Source organism: Brachycentrus maculatus, unplaced genomic scaffold (genome assembly GCF_059751285.1).
Source record: "Brachycentrus maculatus isolate JH-2025_06_01 unplaced genomic scaffold, ASM5975128v1 h1tg000262l, whole genome shotgun sequence".
Lineage (NCBI taxonomy): Eukaryota > Metazoa > Arthropoda > Insecta > Trichoptera > Brachycentridae > Brachycentrus > Brachycentrus maculatus.
The window spans coordinates 155,898-178,785 of NW_028281013.1; the positions used below are offsets into that span (position 1 = coordinate 155,898).

General features: G+C 29.1%; 2 protein-coding genes across 2 annotated transcripts in view; one reads left to right on the forward strand and one right to left on the reverse strand.

Annotated features, from left to right (window-relative positions):
* Positions 1–20,885, reverse strand: part of Timp (Tissue inhibitor of metalloproteases) — a 47,429-nt gene extending 26,544 nt beyond the window's left edge. Inside the window, exon 1 of the mRNA XM_088266154.1 lies at positions 20,618–20,885. The gene's annotated coding sequence lies outside the window, so the exon portion shown is untranslated. The remainder of the gene's footprint in view (positions 1–20,617) is intronic.
* Syn (synapsin) overlaps positions 1–22,888 on the forward strand; it is an 89,755-nt gene that overhangs the window by 44,183 nt on the left and 22,684 nt on the right. The window lies entirely within an intron of this gene.

Below are 22,888 nucleotides of genomic sequence, written 5' to 3' on the forward strand. Positions count from 1 at the left end.
TAAAGACTTAACTTAATATTATTTTTTGACATCTCATCAAAGATGAAGAAGAATATGGAAGTCTGGGCATTTACGGGGCTGGCTGGTTTAAGTGTTCACACAGGTGAAACATTCACCAATTCTACCCAATATTGACAACCGCAATACTCAAATACCGAAGTTCTATAAATATGAACCAATTTTGAAATATTATTCTTGAGTTACTAGAACGTCACTAGAGACATTTATTGGTGAGACGAAAAGAAGCTTTTTATTGAGAAGAAACTCTTATACCAATATAAAAATAACTCCTGTAATTGGAGATAATTCAGATTTTGTGAATTAGTATTTGGACACACTCAAAATGTTGTAACTAAACTTAAGTTTATCTATCACCCTCCTCCATTTATTTTATCTTTACACCAGGAAAGCATATATTTATTTCATATTTAAATACAAGTCATTTATTCGAACAAAAGTGTTTCCTGTAGTATACAGTCCTACGTATGTATGTATGTAGGACTGCATATAACACGGTGAAGTACTGTGTACTGATAGCATTAATACCTTTAATTGGTTAATACCTTTCCACTCTCTAGGTCATTCGTTATTACTATCACCTTATACTTACCTTTCCCAGGAACATTATAAATCACATATTCATAAAATGTGCAACAAAGTATATTTCGGAATTAACATTTTTGATATACCTCATCGCCACAGACGTTCCAGTCACAACCGTGAACAGTCCCATACCTAAGTACCTTCGAATGCAGTACTCTGCTGCTGCCGACCTCCGAACCGGAATTTAGGACTTTACAGAACTCGGGTAATTGGTACTTTTGGAGTGGATGAAGGGCACACAAAGATCTAGGTTGGCTGTTGGCGCCATCTCACTCACGAAAAGGTTATATCGCGCGATTAACTTAATATGGGTCAACTGAATGTATTCGCGATTATCTCTAGTGTTGGACCTACGTATGTTTACGTAGTGTATATAGCCTTGATACTTATACTTCTTTCTTAACGTGATAAAAAAAATGTCAGCGCTGAGTAAAATACATATTTGTGTGTGTGTTAGTGTGTGTGTGTGTGTGTGTGTGTGTGTGTGTGTGTGTGCGCGTGTGTGTATGTATGTGTGTTTGTACATTTATATATATATATATATATATATATATATATATATATATATATATATATATATATATATATATATATATATATATATATATATATATATATATATATATATATATATATATATATATATATAAATATATATATATATATATATATATATACATATATATATATATATATATATATATATATATATATATATATATATATATATATATATATATATATATAAATATATATATATAAATATATATATATATATATATATATATATATTTATATATATATATATATATATATATATATATATATATATATATATATATATATATATATATATATATATATATATATATATTTGTGTGTTTATTTATAATAAAACCTCGCATTTAGGTATAGTGTGCCTAAGCGCCTGAATTTATTCATAAGCTGATAAAAAATCACGAATATTTTTCATTGTAGCAATACATATTACGATATCCAATATTTCTAAAATAAAGTAAGAAAGTATTACGAATCACTTTTTAGTAGTGTAATAATCGTATTTAATGCTTTTTTAATAAGATATATTACTGATGAGTTATTTATTATCATGAATTTCTCATAAAAAATGCATGAATGTAGTTTTGATCGAGGCTGATGCTCCTTTATATTCGATCATCAAGAATCTTCCCATGTCAACTTTAACAGATTGTCAAGCAACCAAAAATGTGTCATAATTTCTTATGCATATAATTATTCTAGCAGCCTATTCAAATAAAACAAAAAAAATAGGAAACGTGTCCCACCTTTCTTAATAAATATGAAACATACGATGATTACGTATTATTGAAAATCAATCAACGACCTATTACATATAATATGGACCTGACATTGTACTGAGTAGTTTGAGTAATCGATTTCCTTCGTTGATTTAATTAAAAGTATACTCATATTATTACTTGATCAATTTATTAATTTTGTTTTTACCATTCGTCTCTTTTTAAAGACACAAAAATAAACCATGTCAAAAGGAATAGGATACGTATTAAATAAATCTTACCTTCACAATTTATTTATGTAAAGCAATTGATTACTTGACTAAGATTAAAGCGGTTGAGTAGATTGGCGCCAACTATTTTTTGCTGGACAAATAATGCAACGCGATATGTATCTATTAGATCCCCAAGTGAGGTTTTTGTACATGTTGCTACATTTTTTGTTTAATGTACGTACACCCATTTTAAACGATCACATTTTTTAAAGAGTGGGTTCCTTACCGTGTACCAATTTTGTTTGCATTTATTATTGTACATTTAAACATAGCGACTGAGCTATAGCGGGCCAAGTTAAATTAGGATAGCAAATTGTTTTATCAATCTCTTAGCGGATTAGGGAGGCCGCGGATAAAGAAACCGTGTAAAATGAAGGATTGCTGTATTAATTATGGAAATTATTTCTGGCCCAAAGCACTTTTAAATTCGTAAGAAGCATATTCAATTATTGATGGTATCAAACCCTGGAGGCAAGTATCTGAACATTACTCACCAAGTGTTTATATGTATCGCATAAATGAATACAATACTTGATAAAGAATAAAAATAGCAATCACTTAAAAATTAGCTTTGCTTTAAATTATTTTTTTCTTTGAACAGAGCAATTGAGCGTACAGGATTTCCAGGCGCAGGCGCAAAGTACTTGTAGTATAACACATATGTTAGTGCAAATGATAAACAAATAAACTATTTTGAACGTTGTAAGGCCGAGTTTTGAAAAGTCATATTTTTAATACATAATACCAACTAAAAAAATATTCTCTAACTCAATATTACGACTAGATTGACATGTAAAAGGGATACCTATAAACGTTAGACAATCTGTGGATTTTTGTTTGGTTAATAGGAGCGTTCAAATAAAAATAATACACATACCTACATATGGGATAGTACTTGCATATTTCCGTATTCAAAAGCCCTGTTAAAATTTGACTTCATTATGAAAACTTCATACTAAAAAACGGGTTATATCGGTCCTCGCCCCTGTAACCTACCTTTACCCGATTAAAATGTGCTTTTCCTATTGGTTTCGAATACATGAGTCTATAGTGAAGGCTATTTACTATCGAATATAGTGATTTTAACGGGAAAACGTGCAATAAAGGGCTAACGGTAGAGTATGTTACCTAATAATCTATTAAAAAGTTACTTTTATGGTATCAAGAAAAAAAGATTTACCTTAGGATAACGAAATAAAATATCCATAATCTGAAAAAAAAACATGATAATTTATTTTAATATCAGAAGCCGTTGTAAGTATTTATCTGTCATGGAATATCACAATACTCTTCGAAACGATAAAATGAGCTAACTCCTCATAACTCTTATTCCTCAGTGCGGTGCCTTATTTGGTCAACGATAGCCTATTGTGTTTAACAGTCCTACAGAGATAATACCTTATGTCTTGTGTCATAAATAACTCACAATAATAAGAATTTTCCATTTAATTGATATATCTATGATATATATATATATATATATATATATATATATATATAAAAATATATATATATATATATATATATATATATATATATATATATATATATATATATATATATATATATACATACAAACATTTAAAAAAAATTCAGATTGCATATATATTATCGTTGTAAATGTAACCACATGTAAAAATATATGAATTAAAAAAGTGTTGAATAAATATTCCGGCAATAATCGCATGCTGTGTCTTATACTGCATTGTACCTGAACTGATTGCGTAGTAAGTATTGAGTTTTAACAGTTAAATTTGAAAAAAAATATGCTCAAATTAGTGTAGCCCATTTACTTCAGTCAGAAGTGAGATACACTTCGCGAATTGCGGTATTTTTGTTGTTGTTGTTGCATGTATTCAGTGTGTAACGGTTTATACATACATATTTCGTTTCATAAAGGTATTTTTTTCGGCAAAGTGTTGAATGTATCAAGATAAATACTAGTATAGGATTTTTGGAAAAATATTAACCTTTATAATTTATTTATGTTTTAGATTACATTTAGTTTTTATAAGACACCGTGCAACGGTGACGAGTGAATTGCTATATGAAACGTGTTTATTTTGTTACATGCATAATACATTGGCCTTAATGAATCTATAAATCGGGCTTTTTATTCAAATAATGTATTTTAAAAATCATTCAAAAATAAAATAAGAAAATAAGAAACATGTACACAAAATTGTTTCACAAGTTCTCAGCTATTTTGTCGTCCTCCTCACGAACTGTCTTTCATATCTGCTAAAAAAATTCTGAAGAGCGTTAGTTGTGTTTTGTTTCATCCAATACTCGATATCTCGTAATGGTGATACATAGTTACTTATATTCATAACAATAATGTGTTAATACTGTAATATGGAAATGTTTTTAAATAATCATTTCATATTGTGTTAATTATCAAATTCTGTTACACAAATGAGTATAATTTGAATTAGTAATTAATTCGTCAGTATATCGTGTGCGAAAGAACATAAACATTTAATTAATAAAATTACTTTATGTTAAAAGGAAGTATTCATGAAATCTTCATAAAATATAAACTACTGTTTTAGTAATTTCATATTATTCATTCCCGATGCATGTATTTGATTTTTTCATCATGTGAGTCCATATCTATACATTTAGCAAGAATGATGACATACTCATTCGTACTGGTATCCTGCCCTAGGTTAACGTGAGTAAACACAGGACATGAAACAACGGAATGTGTATTCATATCTTCTGTTTTACCAAGAATTTCGTAAGCACACAAAATACAAGTTTACTCTTTAAATACCTCCAGTGCTTGTATGTTCTTACTGTAACGTCTAGGAACAACACAAGATAATATTTTATATGAGTAAATCTACCAACAAACCAATCACACTAAATACCAGATATAAAAAAATATTTATAATTACATCAAATATATAAAACAAAATGCATAACTGCTTTCTGCACAATCCTACAGAAATTATACTTCTATTATACATTTGGTGGTTTTATTTGACCGGACGTTAGGGATCATGTTGCATTTGTGTTTAATTGTTCATAATTTCTCAAACAAATATCTTTGTAGAGAAATCTTCACATTTTCTTTCCTTAGTCAAAAAATCTCTAAAAATACAGAAAATGCATGACACATGATGCGCAATAAATTTCAATTTTTATCTGCGCCAAACAAAAAATTACGGATTGTTTTTTAAAATTTAAATATTGCATGTATTTTGAATAATATCAAAGAACTTTCGTTTTTAAATTTCCTATTTTAAAAATTAAATATGGTTATTTCATTATGTTTTTATTTGTTTTCATTTATAGGTATAAACTTTTTTCAAGAGATTGTTGTTTTTTTTACATGAAATACTTAAATTAGTATTTTTATCAAATTGAAATTAAAATACTAAGTATATTAAATAAAAAAATTATTCAGAAAATAGTAAAAAAAAACATTGTTATATGTATATAACTTACCAATTTAATAGTACCTACCATAAAGGACGAACACATTAAAAATATATACATATTTGGTTATTTTAAGGTAAAAAAATATGTATCTTATATCTGCTTAGTTCATATTTTCAAACAAAAATCTACCAAAAATTATTTACATTATTAAAACTAAGCAAACAAACAACAGCATTAATTTGCGCAATGTTCGGGGTAACGACTTAGAGGTAATGTTTTGAAATCGTCTACGAGAGTAAAATAAAAATAAAGCGGAAAAACTAACAATGTCGACGGAAAATCTTGAAATCTTCAATAATAAAAAAAATCGTCATTAGTATATTCACTACTCGAGTTTTTCATTCATAATTTTTGCCAAGTATTTTACTTGGCAATAATTATGAATTAATTTAACGTAAAAAAATACGTTGAATATTCTCATCACTAGGTAATTCGTAAAATACTTAATTATGTTATTTGAATACAAATCAACAGTACAACACTAAAAACGGATAGAAAATATCTGTTTATTTCCAGTAACCTTAATTATGTCTTAAAATATAAATGCCTATTTTTTTTCATAATTATGACGCATACAGGATTATTACTAGAATACAAATAAATGGGCTATTCATTGTTAATTTTAAGGTTTAATTTTTACATGTAAAAGATTTGAAAGCAAATTGATGATAATTTATATTTATATAAAATACCCTATATCGAATACCACAAAACACTTCTCTACTCTTAATTTAACGATCGGACGTGAAATTTATTATATCGGTATTATAATTTGACTTTTATTAGGGTTTAAAGTAGGTGTAGTTCAAACCCTTTAATTAGGGAGGAAAAAAGGCTATCAAAACCGTGAAGCCGGAAACCGGTTACAATTCCATAAATCTAAATCGCTGATTAAATAAATGTCCCTTAACTCGTTGACGTTGTACATAGAAAATATATTTTATTATGGTAATCTAAGTTCTACAAACTTTTAAGTACATTTACATACAATAAAATAAAACATAAAATAAAAATATTTAAAATAACGAATCTATAAAATTTTAATGGAATGGCGTATGTATTTATTTTATCTCGCGAAACACATTCAAGGTGATTAAATTGTATGAACTTTTTTAATAGAACTCAGCGCACAATAATAAATTATCATTAGACTAATGAAAGCAAATATAAATCACTTTCTATTTAAAATAGCATGTAAAATGCTTGCCTGGTTTAAGAGAGAGTTTTTTGAGAAGGGAACATTCAATTCTATTGAAATATTGATAACATTACCTCGGGGTTAAATTCCAGTAGTGGTTATTTTAAAATACTACTGGAAATTGTTTTTTTTTTCATAAAATGAAGGCACTTTAAAAAAATATGTTTTTCATATAAATTAATCCGAATGTAGTACCGTGGTTATTGTCATGGACTCCACATTTCTACGTTATCTATCATAAATTGATGCCTTTTTTAATAACTATTGTTTGGCTCTTATAAACAGAATTAAATTTAAATTAATTCTTAGAATGAGAGAGAGAATTCTTAGCATTTGGAGAGATTATTATAAAGCTAATGATCATGATCGAAGATAGTGTAACATTCTGCAATATACAGTATTTCTATTGACAACTTTGACTACTTATTTTAGTAGTTTTTGGTGGCCTGCCCTACTTGTAACAGTCCTCTACTACTTAGGCATATGGTGTAAGTATAACGATCCACGGATGAACAAGTCTCCATAAAAGGTAAAGTTCGTTATTTAAACAGTGGGGATATTTCATGTTCCGTTGGGATTATGCAATTTTTCCATTTAAGCACTTCGACAACAACACAAACATGTGAAGAAAACCAAATCACTTTGCATAGGTAAAGGTAATATATTATTTTGCGTACGATATATAAGTGCTGGCACCTAACTTCTTCATACTGATGCGTATGAAGTATACCGAGGCACCGTACCTTAAAATTGTTTTTCTATTCTATCAAAATAAAAAAAATATTGGTATTATGTATGTATCGTGAAAATTTTTACCTTTTATCTGATTCAGCTTCAACTGAATTCCCTGTAAACGTATATTTTTTATAGCTAATGATGGTTTTACACATATTACTACTACTACTACTTCTGGCACATATTCGCACTCAATTGATGAGAAGGTCACCGCATTAAAGCTATGCGGGGATAACTCATGAGTAAAGATTTTATACGAGCAGAAAAGCAAGGTGTTGTAAGGTTTTAACGATTATACGACGGAAAATTTTAAATATTTTTTTTTATTCTGCCTAAAGAATTATATCTTTATAGAAGCATATTTATATAGGTACTTCTAAACATATTCAAAGTTTTGTAAATGCAAATTATATGTATGCGTACATCAAAGCACCTGGTAACGACATAATGCAGATGCAGTATAAAATATACCGTTTTCCGGGTAAAGATTTATTCAATTCCATTCGGATAAGGAATAAGCGCAAAAGCTTTCAGTGTTCACCTAACCTTTTAGTTTCATACAATACTATTATACTCTTGCATTGTTTAAGAACTTTCTAGATGAGAAACTCGATAGGTCGCTCGTGCTTCGAACTCCCGGCCAACTGATGCATTTCTTATAACTTGTGACCCTTAAGATACCGATCTTTCAACACGGCAATTAATTTTGAAACGTTGATTGACTTTTTTTAATCGTGCCGAGACTGGCAAAAGAGAAAAGGTTACAAAATAACACTTATGCTGTGTTCATACATACATAGGATTGCCCAACTGCGGCAGCTTAAAGCAGTTGAGTCCGACTCCTTTAAACTGCTGATCTGTTCCTGCACTAAAGAAATGCAAACGTTTATAAAGACACGCGTATTTGACATTGCTAGATGGCTGCCGTTGCCGCTTTCGCTACCAATACGAACACAGTTTTAGATATATAATTTATAACAATTAGATTATATGCACCTCGTTTTGTGTGACATTGATAAAGGATGGTCCTTTTACTTGTATAACATTATCCATTTCAACCGTGATTGATTTTTCAAACTGTTTCATAAATTTAATAAACAAGCACTGATTCGTTCATTTTGAGTTAGAGGCGACAATTTTAAAGAGTATTTGTTGAGACATTTAGTATATCTTGGTAACACTTCTTAGAAGGATAAATTCAACACCAGCGTGTCCAAGATTTGAATATACAAAACAAATATCAATGTAAGAATTAAATGTGGCTAGCAAAAGGACTTTAAAGACAATGTTTAAGTACATAAATAACACTGGTATACAGTTCTCAAAAAAACACTAATTACAATCAATACAAAATGAGCTCAGTTAATGAATTCTCTTCATCGTTAAGAAAATGTAAATTAAAATAAGATTTATCAATCTTTACAACTATCATCCCCGTTTAATCATTAGCTTTTGGGTTTGACAGGCGACACGGCACAGCTTGATTGGGCAAACTCCTAACTGGAAAACTGATGTCACCGATTTGACTCTCCCAGTACGATTTATACACATTTTAAATGGGTATTGAATAACATATTATTCGAATGCTTAAACATTTTTTTCCTACGGTTGATGAGCCTCTAAGATATCGTATCGGTTATTCATTCTAAATAGTAACCTTAGAACGTCAGAAAGATGAAATAACAAAATAAATAAAAAATCAATAAAGTATTTTAAATATTTTTGGACGAAAAAATTAAGTTAATTTATTATTGATTTTATATTTAAAAATGTACTATAAGTATGAATGGAGATATTACGTAGATGAGTGCAAGGATGTTCATCGGTTCACATATTATTATTGAATTATCCTCGACCTATTTCTATATGCATCTGCTGCACTTGGCTACAAAATGCAGCGGATCAACTAGATTACCAAGGCATTCACTTTTAACCATAGTATTAATAAATAATTTGTATAAAACAATTAATATAGCTTATGAGTACGTAAAATAATATTGCCTTTTTATTGCAATTCAATTAACCGATCCCACGTTAGTGAGAGATTTGTTTATATTATTCAAATACGATTAATGTAAACTAGGATTTACTTTCGTTTTCATTGTTTTTTTTTAAATAGCTACGTATTTACACAATTACTTTTAGTTATTTTGTGTAAATAAAATGTACGTAAATAAATAAGATAAAATATAAAGAAAAACAGTAAATTTACAATAGAGTCAACGTCCTCATAAGAATACTATTCTTGAAAGAATACACACCTACATACAATGATACGTAAGATCTTTACCAAAATATTTATAAACAGGGTGAGATAAAAAAAAATTGTGCATAGTCAAAAAATATAAATATTTACTTGTATTTAAATACTTTTTTTCTGGTATTACTGAATAAATGTATTAGATACAAAGATATTCGATATATTGGGATGTATATTAAGATCATATATGTACATAATACAATGTAAGAGATTTAAGTAGAGACTATTCGTACGCCGTATTTTTACAAAGGTATTCTTACAAACAAAAAATTGGAGTAGTTTAGCCTAAGGCTAACATTGACGGGAAAACATTTTAAACAATCAAATTATCTTAAACAACGTTTGAATGCAGTAACAAAAAACATTATATGTGTTGGAAGAAGAGGAAAATAAAGATCAAAAACAAACCCATTTATATTTATTATGTATAAATATTTTGGATATGTAGTAAACAATATTAATTGTATGAAATGTGAAGATATGATATGTGATTTTGACGGCTCGGCTAAGAATAAATTTAATTTATGTTTCATGGAAAATAATCAGCAATTTAAAAAAAACATGCTTTGTGAAAGGTCCGTGATGTTATATCCAACACTCAAATATGATGGATTATACAAACACACTTGTTTAAGATATAGTCAGGACATGGCAAGATTTTTACCAGTATGATCTGTAGTATGTAAATTTAAAAAAGAACCACAATAATACTCAAAAAGTATTTTTCACTATAGCAACGGTTTTTAAAAGAGTATTTTTAATGAAAATTTCAAAGCTAAGTTATTGACAGAAACAATTATCACGCTTCATTTAAATCAGTCATGTGTATTTCATCACCCTGTGTATAGGTTTATTTATACCAAATTACTATTATCTACTTGTGCCAACTATTCATGTATAGGTACATATTTATGTACATAAATATATGATATCCGTTAATTTGTGAATTTGTCAATTTGGCAACAGTAAGTATCCTCTTTTAGAAGTGATTCCTGTTTCAAAAAATAAAATAAACAATTGAAATTGTACACTTATTAAAAATTAGGGGAAATACACAATACAAACGATTTTTTGGCTGGAATAGAGAGGGTAGAGAATAGATAAATATGTATAACACTTACATTTTAGAATAAATCGATCATTTGAATCAATTCAAAATATCAGAGTTTGGTTTGCGAAAGCGAGTAATCTCTTTGAACCTTCATATGAAAAAAAGCACTGTTTTTCTGTTGATTTTATTTCATCCCATTATTTTTTCCCATGTTCATCGCTTACTTATTTGATACAGCTAGTGGTAACTAATATTTTTTTATATTACGTATTATTATGTTTCAGACGCCGATCTAAGTTAAAAATTCAAAATATGCGCGGGAAATAATTTCGATATTGTGTAAACAGGTATATTTGTATATGTGTACGATATATATTATGGCAGCGGCAACTAAATTATGCTAATCATTAAAGTCTACAATTGAAGCAGGTACTTTACAAAAACCGAATAAAAGCGTCTTTAATTTGTATATTGAATAAAGAATTGAAAGATTATGCGAGTGTGAAAAGGTTTTATAATGAACTGAAGATAATGAAAGTCGTGTTAATTTGTCGAATATGAAACAATATTGCCGGGTCAACATTGAGCCGCCCTTCCACCAGAACAGTTGCAGTTACTCGGCAGCAAATAAATAGCGAATCGTGTCGTGAAAGCGGTCATGCAAACAGCCGATAATTGTCCGTTATGAAAAGTGCATGGCTCGAGACTGCATCAATATGGCATCTGTTCCCAGTCGTAAAACATCAACTTCAAAGCTACGAGTCCATCGGGTGCAATAAAACCCGCTACTGACGCGTTCTGAACAAGCCTCTTCGTTCAATAAATATCACGAAGCCTTCTTTTTTCTTTTCGTTGATTAAAACGTTTATATCTGACGTCTGAGATCACCGGTGCTAGAAAATATACCGATCGTATCGATTCATTCTTAAAGACGAAAACAACCGAGCGTTTACATTTTTGCTGTTAAAGCGGTTAAATCGCGCTTTAATAACGTCTTCGGATTATAAAAAAATATACATGTCTGCGATGCAATCTCAAGAATTTAATAATGACTTTATTACAGAAGTGACAGATTATTTTTACTTCGAAACCTGTTGGCCGCTGTGTTATTGGAATTTCGTTACTTGATTTCTTTTATATCTATATGTGTATGAAGTATGTATGTAAGTATATACAATATATATATAAAATAAAGGTGTAATACAAACAACGGCATCCAATTTTTGTAATTTCTTAATTTTAAAATGTATCATTAAGATGGTATGTTAGCAAAATACAATCCTGTTTTATTCCTTTGATATTTAAATAGGCATCGTTGATACGATGAAGGTTATAGATATCTCCTTTCGCGAAGTCCAGTTTATCGCCATACTCCAAACCAATAAATGTGCAACGAATCATCTGTAATGCTCAATTGTTTGAGAATTAAACAGTCGATGTTCTTTGTTAAGGTACAATAAGAGAATACAATACAGCCCAGAGACGAATCTATGTTAAAATCTGATTTATTATTTAAAAATATATTCTTTTTAGACATCTCAACATAAATGAAGAAGAATATAGAAGGCTGGTCATTTACCGAGCTAATTAAAAATAACTGTTATAATTAGAGATAATCCAGATTTATGAAAAAGTATTTGGACACACTTAAAATGTTATTATTCAAAACTCGGAACATTTTCAATTTCAATGAAAATGAAGCAGAAAAATATTTACAGTACTATGATTAATATTTACTTAGAAAATTCTGACACATAACCAGTGTTTTATTTACTCATTTATGTTGGTGTATTTTTTATAAATTAAAAGTATCTTATTTTACTTGATCATTTCGGGTATTTCGGGTGCTGAATCGAGAAAAACGATTTTTCGAAAAATATTTGCGGGTAGCTCATAAAAATTCTAACTGAGTAATTAGAGTGGTGATTAAAAATATGATATAAAAATAACCATACGAACGTAACTTAATAATTTTACAGTTCTTGTAGGAGTCTTATGTATATTTGATTTATACTAAGTATTCATAAAAATTAATTGGAATTTTTCGCTGTGTGTAAAGAACTAACTTTATTAATTCACGATACTAATGTTAAGCTTTCTTTTCTTTGTATAAAAATAATGTAGTATTTGCCAACCCGTCAGTAGAAACTAACCGAAATTTACATATTTCCAATGTCTACAAACTTATATCAATATTACTAAATCTTGTTTCGGATTATGCTTATGCTAACATAACAATATGTTCACTGTTCATAAATCCAGAGCCATCAAATATTATAATTGTATGGCGTACATTAAAGCTTACTTGTTTATAATATCAAAGGTGTTTTTATAAGGAAAAATTAAAGATATGTTGAACTAGTTCCAATTAATGAGTAATCGGTAAATAGTACGAATTGAGAAATCACAGTCTAACGACATACGTATAGATAAAACGAATTATTTATTTAATGTAGGAAATAGTAAATAAAGTATTGTTTGCATGCTGTAGTAGTGATTGTCCTGACGAAGAGACAGATACGTCTCGAAACCGATAGACATAAAAATCTCGGTGAGTGGTTTTATTCTAATATTATTAACATTTTTGTAAAAGAATAAATAAGTAAAAATGACTTACCACAAAGTAAATGCTTTAAATATAAATAATATTAAGAATATAAATAAAGTATCATCAGATTGTAGATAAGTCACATTAAAAACAAACAAAAATATAATTAATTCAATCGGAGTTTACGAGTACCTACCTTTTAAAATTTCATACATTTTAATAAATATTAACCAAAATAGGGTTCGTGACAGTATTGAATTTTAAAATCAGTAGAATCAGAAATCATGTTTTAATTCACGTATGTTAATTAATAACATACGTTTTTGACTGCCGCATAAATACGTTATTGAAGATAACAATATCGCTGTCGTAAAACGCAACAGAGCTAAATTGGTTTTACAATATAAACTACAATGCGTGATATGTAGGTACACAGATTGAAGTTATTTTACGATTTATTCATTCTGAAGGCAGGTAACAATGGATATCATAATTGTTGGTATTGTGGATACCTCAAGACCACCTTTCAAAAGATGAACAGCCGTGGTAAGGGTTGTAGCAAGTACGGGATGGCAACAGGAAGTGTGCAAAATGTGGAAGACCTCGAGAGAGGCCATGGATTGACACCGAACTCATACCTTTATTTAGGAGTGGACGGACACTGAACACAAGCTAATCAAGCAATGAACGAATACTAAAGAAATACTTGTAGGATTGTTGCTCTCGTCTACAGCATCAATACCAATAATGAATCGTCAACTATTCCTTAGCGCAGATCTGTTGTCATTTATCTTTGGGTGGTTTCCGTTTGCGGTTAACCAACGATCACTCTGAGTTTGGTATTTACCCGAAGTTGTGTATTTTCAACGAATAGTGGCGACACGAAGGTTAAGAAGATGTGATATACCTTTGAAATAAAAGAAAATGACCATTTTGAAGTAGGACAAGGTCATCTTCTTTTACAATCCTTAACTGGGTAAGGTCCCTCAAACTACAACCATATTATAATAATTTAATTTAGATACTTATCTTCGCATATTGTTAACTTAAATAAACCTCACACTTAACCTTAAGGATTCTACTTTCTATGAACAAGGTTCGCAAGGGTGTAACTCTAATTGTTACGTGAATATGTTACATGTTTTATGTCGAACATCTAAAAATATTTACATGTTTGTATTATATCAAGTTGTTTGAAGATTGACCAATTTAACGAAAGTCCACTCGAATAAAAAAATAAGAAAATCTTCAACTCCCCCCCCCCCCTTTGTATCCTTATCATTTTAAAATCATAATTTTCTATAGGAAACTACTCTCACCCAGAACCTACTTAAAGATCGAAGCAAATACATTATTTTATATGCAAATATATGGTGACGTTATCCCACTGATGACGATTCGTTTTGTTTTGTTTTGGATTTGTAATAGTATTCGAGATTAAATTGTCTATAGTCTGTTTGATCTGGTGGTTTCGTATTTCATTTACGTCGGTTTAAGATACGTCATGCTTTACGCTATCTGCTAAAACATCGTATTCAAACGGACATATATCGTAATAAATATGTTTAATGGTGTTATAAAGAAAAAAGTGTAACATTAATTATTATTATTTATTCATTTTCTTACAATTAGTAACCGATATCACAACAACAACAAAAATACGACACGAAAAATGATAAATACCATGAGATGACATTTGAGGTAAACGTTTTGTGAAAGTTGAAGTTTTACATTACTTATAAAATTATCCGTTTCACAGACTCAAAGAATAAAACCAATAATGTATTACCGATACATTGAACTTGTCAAACATAAAGTTCTAGAACGTGTAAGATGATGGATGACTAGAAAACAACATGGTCAGTTGATGCGAAGACATCTCTGTTAAGTGAATTATGTAGAGGAGTAAATAAATGCTTTTAGGTCGATGGATATTCTTCAGAATTCACTATTTACTAAGCACACTGTACACAAACCTACCGAAGTGTTCTAGACAAATCTAGACAAACTTGGTACTTTCCCGAGGAGTTTATGTACTAATGTTATGTACCTAGGGGGATCAACTACACAATTTATCACAGTTTACAGAAGCTTTTACGTATAATATGTAGCTGACTAGATATCAGATTAAGCATGTAATATATGTATAGATCCAAATACGTATATTCTTGTATAAATCGGGTTGTGATCTGTAATCGGTGTCTCGGACTACATCAGTGGCTTTAGATTAGAACCCACTCTTCCACAAATTGATTCATATATTCCATTCCATGCCCCTAAGGATTGCCTGAAAATATTTATGTAAATCATAAAAACACTTTTTTTTTTACTATCATAAAAGTCGGAATATGTGTATTACAATTTAGTAAAAACTAAAATAGTAGTTGTGTATGTAAATTGTAAAAACAATAAGGAAAGGGAAAAAATATTGTTGTAGTACTATACAATATAATAGCGTTTAATTTAAGAACCATTTAATTTATGTTTTGTTTTTACATGTTGAAGTTCTTAAAATGTTAAGTACTTCTAAGTAGATTCTTAAAACGTACTTTAATGTACATACTTGTAAATGATAAATATGTAGTTATTTTTAACAGCAGAGCAAGTTATTGATGCATTTATAATATATTACATATGTAATTTGTATAAATTATTTAAAAGTTTATATTTTGTACGTCACCATTGTTCATAAGAAGAAAAAATTGCTTGTTATTTAAGTCGAGCTTTAAACTCATCGTAAAGTAACCGATGAAGACCATTTTACTCGAAGTATGCCCATGTATGTATCTCAAGCGCTGGTAAACTACTCATCTTATAAAAGTCATTTGCAATGCACAATAAAAGTACCTACAATGTTTATTATTACCCTCCACGTCCACATGAATGAATAAAGCACGACATGTGTATTATTCTTCAGGTAGGTACTCGCTAGATTTATTAAAGGAATAATAATTAAATGATTGATGCTGACAATAATTAAAACATGACACGGGTTATCGATTAAGATCAGCTTAATTGAAAATCAAGATATTGATTTATGAATCAAAGACATAAAAGAAATATATAAAATGATTTCCTTTTTGTAAATGAAGAATCATTGAAAGGAGTAATGTGTAATGTACGGGACGTAATCTTAGATAATTCATTTACAATCATCGTTTTTTTTTTATCTGAATAAAACTTTTTTTAAATTCCGTGCCCGTTTTATTTTTTGCTTACTTATTCGTATTATAAACGATAAATGTCGATTTGTTTTTTTTAATAAGTACACTCGATTCCGCTTATTTCGATTATTTGAGACAACCGCTTATTTGAGTCAAATCTTAAAAAAATGGAAATCGAACCTACGAACAACTAATAAATTCTTCAAGCTGATCTGTGATCCCGTGGTTAGTTGAGCTCACTCTACCACAACTTGATTAAAATTTTTATAACGGTCCTCTTAGGCCTATGATTTTTTTTACTTTTATTTTAAAAATGCATTTGCAGAAAATTAATAACATGAAATGGGATAAGATGAGTTTGAATGAAAAGTATTTTTTGTTGCTGTCAATTTCGATTTTATGAACATCATAATAATTGTACTAGCATACTTCTAAGCAAATGCTCTCCCCATGCCTAATATATGTAGATTTTATTGTGTCTCCTTTGATTGCAGAGATTGAATAATATGTGCAAGTCTCCATACACGCACATTATTTTATTACAAACAAGAACGTCATCACTTGATTGCTGTACCATTTGTATGTATTATTATTCACCCTAGATTACGGGACGTTCGTACAATTTACGATGGACATCCAGTTTATGGGGAGCACCAAGGCAACACATATAAAAATGTAGTGACAACTAGCGTGTATTTTTTTCCCAATATTTTAAGTTTGTATTTCTTTAAAGTTTTCAAAAAAAATGTTGCATTTATTTTTTAAATATTTTCAGTGAACGTTTTTGGCAAAACGTGAGTTTTTCTTTTAGTCGTTCATTTTACGATAATACAGTAATAAGGAACATTGAAACATATCCCGTGGTCTAGGGTTAAACTATTTAAATATTTTATTTAAGACTAGCAGAATAAAGCATATTTTGTGATTTAAAACATTGTTTTGTATATTTGTTAGAATGCTAAAAAATAAACAATTTCGAAGAAAAAAACTGGTTTGTGAATTTTATCGTAGTAAGTTATACAGTTAACCTGTGTATTATTTACACTGTTAAGATGATATCGACTTATAAATGAAAATAATAAAATCGAAAATATTGCTCTCAATCAACTCGTAAATCAAATGCGTAAAGAAACGTATCATAACGGTCCAAAACAGGATAAGTGACAAATATCTACTATACCATAAGGACAGTTTACACTTTTTTATTGGGTAATGGGAGCAACCTTGCATTTACGCTCAAATTTAAAATGTATTGAGTGTGCTATAATCTCTGAAGTACGACCTCTGGGATGTTTGTAGATATTTTTGGTATCAAACCTAAAATCATCTAATTTGCACATACGACCTTATGTCTTGAACGAGACGATACATAATAGATAAATACATTCATACATAGTTCAGTTAAATAATGTTAATAAGCATTATTTATATTGGTGCGTGGATAATTTTTCCATTAATTTGTCTACCTCCATCTGAATAAAACAGTTTTATGATAATCATTTACAAACACACCAGCATAAGCGATTTGGCGATTAGATAAAAAAATCTTTACTCTTTTTCGTACGACTTCCTAGTGACGGGTAGAGCAGCGATTATTGCGCATGAATAGACGCTTTGAAATAATTTCGGAATACTTTATTAAAGGAACCTATACAATACGAATTTATAGTAAAGTAAGCTGGTAACAATCAGGATAATTTGCTGTTACTTCAAATAATGGTCCCATCGACGACAAGCTACTTAAAATGTCATATATCAATTTTATTACACGCTTCCGTCTTGAATGGACGGTGAGAGTCTGGGGAGAGACAGGGTATGGAAATTACTATCTCAATTTTTTTTTTATTACTAAAAATAAACAAATAAAAATTTATATTTTTATTATCAGTAGTTTTTGTTGTATTTTCTCAATTTAAATGTAATATATAAATTTTTTAATAGTATGGTGGTCCATACCTACGAACTCATCAGAATATGGAATCATATTATGCAATTAACATACACATAACGGCCTCTCTTGGAAAACTGTATCTACGTTTGAGAAAATTTTACAAGAGAGCGTATTTTGTGATTGCGATTATAGCCGATTGTAAAACTTAAATTTAAATTTATTGACATTGTTTAAAATACTAAATTCAAAAGTAAAAATTACAGTTTTCCAATAATACGAGTACTATAGCAGTGAAATTAAATTCGCGGTAATCATTTTTCAATATTTTTTAGACAAAAAATATTTTTTCAAAAAAGCCTTTGTTTTACTAATAAGGTGTTATTCCGATAAAAGCGTAAAAATGTACAACATTAAGTACAGCATATAGCTAAAATACGTAAACTAATAATTTAATTCGTCCACAACATGAATGTATATACTTTCGTTTTGGATAAACTTTATTTTAAAAATAAAATGATAAATTTATAGTTGTATATCGAAGAACCATTTAGTAATGTAGGCTGTACTCAAATAGTTACATACGTAAATACATAGTTATTGCAATATTTTTAGTATGGGCATTGACTGGATTAACTAAACACTTTATACACTGTAACATTCACCGTTCTACCCAACATTTTGGTAACCATATTTTACTGTTTTAGTTTCAATAAATCTGAGTAATGAAACCTCAACATTGATTCATTCATTCCAACCCTTATACGCATTAAACGGTACGTAAGGCACTGCATCGCATTGACGCAGTGTTGAATTGATTGTTTGTAACATCAAGGCAAGGCGATAAGTCCTGCACTTCAGGTACCAGTCCAGAGTAATATTGAATAAATATAATATTAAAAAATCACGTAACATTTCAATTATTTTGACTCCCTTCCGGGAATCGAACCCGGGATCTCCACCCTGTTGGCCAAACGCCTCTATAGTGTACTGGTTAATGCGTTTAACTACCATGTTTTAGGTCCAGAGTTCGATTGTCTGCCTCCATTAGAACGCATTTATGTATTAGTATTACTTGTTTCTAAATATATTTGTTACATATGTATAGATTATGTCGCGCTCTACTGCATATGTAAATAATCGAACCACTCAAATCATTCATTATTTCTGGAATATCAAATGGAAGCAAAACATTAAAATACTGTGTGCACGTCGATATCGAAACCCAATTAGCAATTAATCGCCTGTTTAGTGCGTATTAAAATATAACGCGGGTAATAATTTATTCCTAATTATTTTAAACTTACATATCGCTAGAATTACCGCGAGAAAGGGTATGGCGCAAGCTAATCAGCGAGAGTTAATAAATATCTGAAACTCAAAATATGTTTTTATTGAACGTCAAATATGTATTTACATATTTTTATTATATCCATTTGAAAAGTAAATCATCATTGACAAATTATAAAATAATAAGTATAAAAAGTTTTGGCTCATTTCAAACCATTTTTTTACATTTTTATTACACGGCTTGCAATAAAGATCAATGAAAATAAATTTAAAAATGCACTAAGGAATTTGCAATTAGAAATCATATAAAAAAACGAATTGCGAGGTTTAACATTCAGATTTGGTATTACATACATATTTATTTTTCTAACAACCTTTGCGGTTATCATATTCATTTTATTCCTTATAAGATCTACCACTTTTTAGTTCATTTTTAATTATGTGTGTATCTGTACAAAAAAAAACATATTATTATAATTTTGAATAATTTATTGATAAAGGTATTTTTTTTACTAAATAACAATATTTTTTTATAGTCTGAGTTTAAACTCATTTTTCTCATTTTTACATCCTTAAAATAAAGCCCCACGTTCATAAATGCAGAAGTAACATTTTCAGTTACAGAGTCATACGTGATATTATTTTTTAAACTTATCTTTAAAAAAAACTTATTGTCAAACGACTGCAATTCCTTTTTAGGGTATAATAATATTATGCGGAATGCACACATGTGAAGTCGTCAGCTAAGGGACAGGTGGTTCATTTTTTGATAGGGCGTCTACACATAAAAACGTTATTAGAATGCATAATTTAACAATGTTTATTACAATTATGCTAAGTAGTTAGAAATCTTTAAGGTAGAAAAAAACTATAAAATAACTTACCTTAGCTACAAATTCGGTAGAATATCAGCTGTGGCGCACAAAACAATCGTAAAACTCAAAACTTCATAAATTTCCACAGTCAGTTTACGTTGCACTGAAGAATCCAAATTGTGAAATTGGAGCAAAACACACTTCGCTTCGGATGTAAACAATTTGACGTTTGTCCATTAGGTACAGGGATTGCGGATCGCGCGTGCGGAGCGTAAACACTGTGTCGCTCCGGCGGTGGCGGGCACACTGCGCGCAGTCTGATATCAAACTAAATACTGAATGGAGTAGAGTGCCCGTGTACCTTATGTAGTGCCTGCTTCACTTGTTTGTGTCATGAGTAAAAATACAATCGGAAAGGTGGGCGCCATTTTATCGGAAGTATCCGCGGGTCGGCAGAGAGCGCGGGAGAAATGCTTTCCCGGTGTTTGAAATGTCAAACATCACATCGCTACGCGCACCAGTGTAATGAATTATATGCGCCTTTATATTCGATAGCGAAATCTTATTTCCTCTAATCTTACAATCTTCAAGATTAATCATTCATTGATAAAAGTATATAAATATTCTTATCTATTTCTAAAATTAAATTAAATCTGATACATCCAATGACTCGGAAAAGAGTAACGACAAGTTGTTTAAACAAAATTATTAATAAAATAGAGCCAGTATATGCATATATATATATATATATATATATATATATATATATATATATATATATATATATATATATATATATATATATATATATATATATATATATATATATATATATATATATATATATATATATATATATATATATATATATATATATATATATATATATATATATATATATATATATATATATATATATATATATATATATATATATATATATATATATATATATATATATATATATATATATATATATATATATATATATATATATATATATATATATATATACATATTTATATATATATGTATATATATATATATATATATATATATATATATATATATATATATATATATATATATATATATATATATATATATATATATATATATATATATATATATATATATATATATATATATGTATAAGATTTTCCAAATATTTTATTTTTTAAAGAATTTTGTTTTGAAGTTTTTCAGATTATTTGAAAGATTTCTTTATTTTTCTGTTAGTAATATTACCCTTGAATGGGCTATGCTCCTGTTAGCATATCTTATTTTAGCTAGCTCGGCGAGGTGATAATTGGCAGATATCATAATAAAGTACCAACACTTTGAAAAGGTGTTTTAAAAATGCATAAAATTGTAAATACGCCATTTTATGTAAAATATTGTAGGTACTGAATCGAAGCATGAATGCCTTATATTTAGATTTGTTTTCCAAGTACTTCGAGCCCATTCCTAAAGAGCACGTGGAATACGGCACGAAATGTGACGGCACTGTGTGGATACCTCACACGTGTTTTGAATGTTTGGCTAATCACGTTTTTTTGGAGATGTAAATATTGAAACATGAAATAAACATGTCACACGAACATAACTGATCTTGGAACCAAATGCCCACGTTAAATATTTTCCTAGTGACGGAATAGAAAAGTGTGAGAATTCAAAATCGAAATCTGACGAAAAGACCTAAAAGCGCCAATAAAATCAACAAACCAGAAATATAAAAGCAAAGAATAAGATAAACATTTATGGATAAATCATTATTTTTTTTATGTACTAAAATTGTATTATAAATTGTTACTTTTGTGTGCTTAACGACTATGTTTTGATGGTAAGGTCAGCCATTTAAATGTGTTTTCTGAATATACATAGTTCCTATTTTTCCAATTTTATCAAAATTTTACTCGTATACATTATCCGTGGAAAGGCTATTTTTAATTCATTTTATTTATATTCGCATTTATATTGGTAACATCAAATTTTTGATACCATCATTTCAAATGTAACCATTCGAAAATGTCTACCGTAATGGGTACGTTTACTTTTTTTGTTTATTATTTTTTTAATACGATACAATTAGTAATATTATCATTGAAATGTGGAAAGGATAAAGTATTATCTCAGGTCATTTATGTTCCCCCTATTTTAACGACGCGTAGTGACGTCAGTACACGTCCAGCTGCAAGACTAACCTAGTGGTTGACTGTACTATGTTCCCTGTACTGGGTCGCGAAGGAGTTTGCAGATCCCGTTCTTACTGGGAGCTTAGTATTTAATATTTTTAATTTAAAGGAATTGATACTAACTTACCAATAACACCGTAAGCGT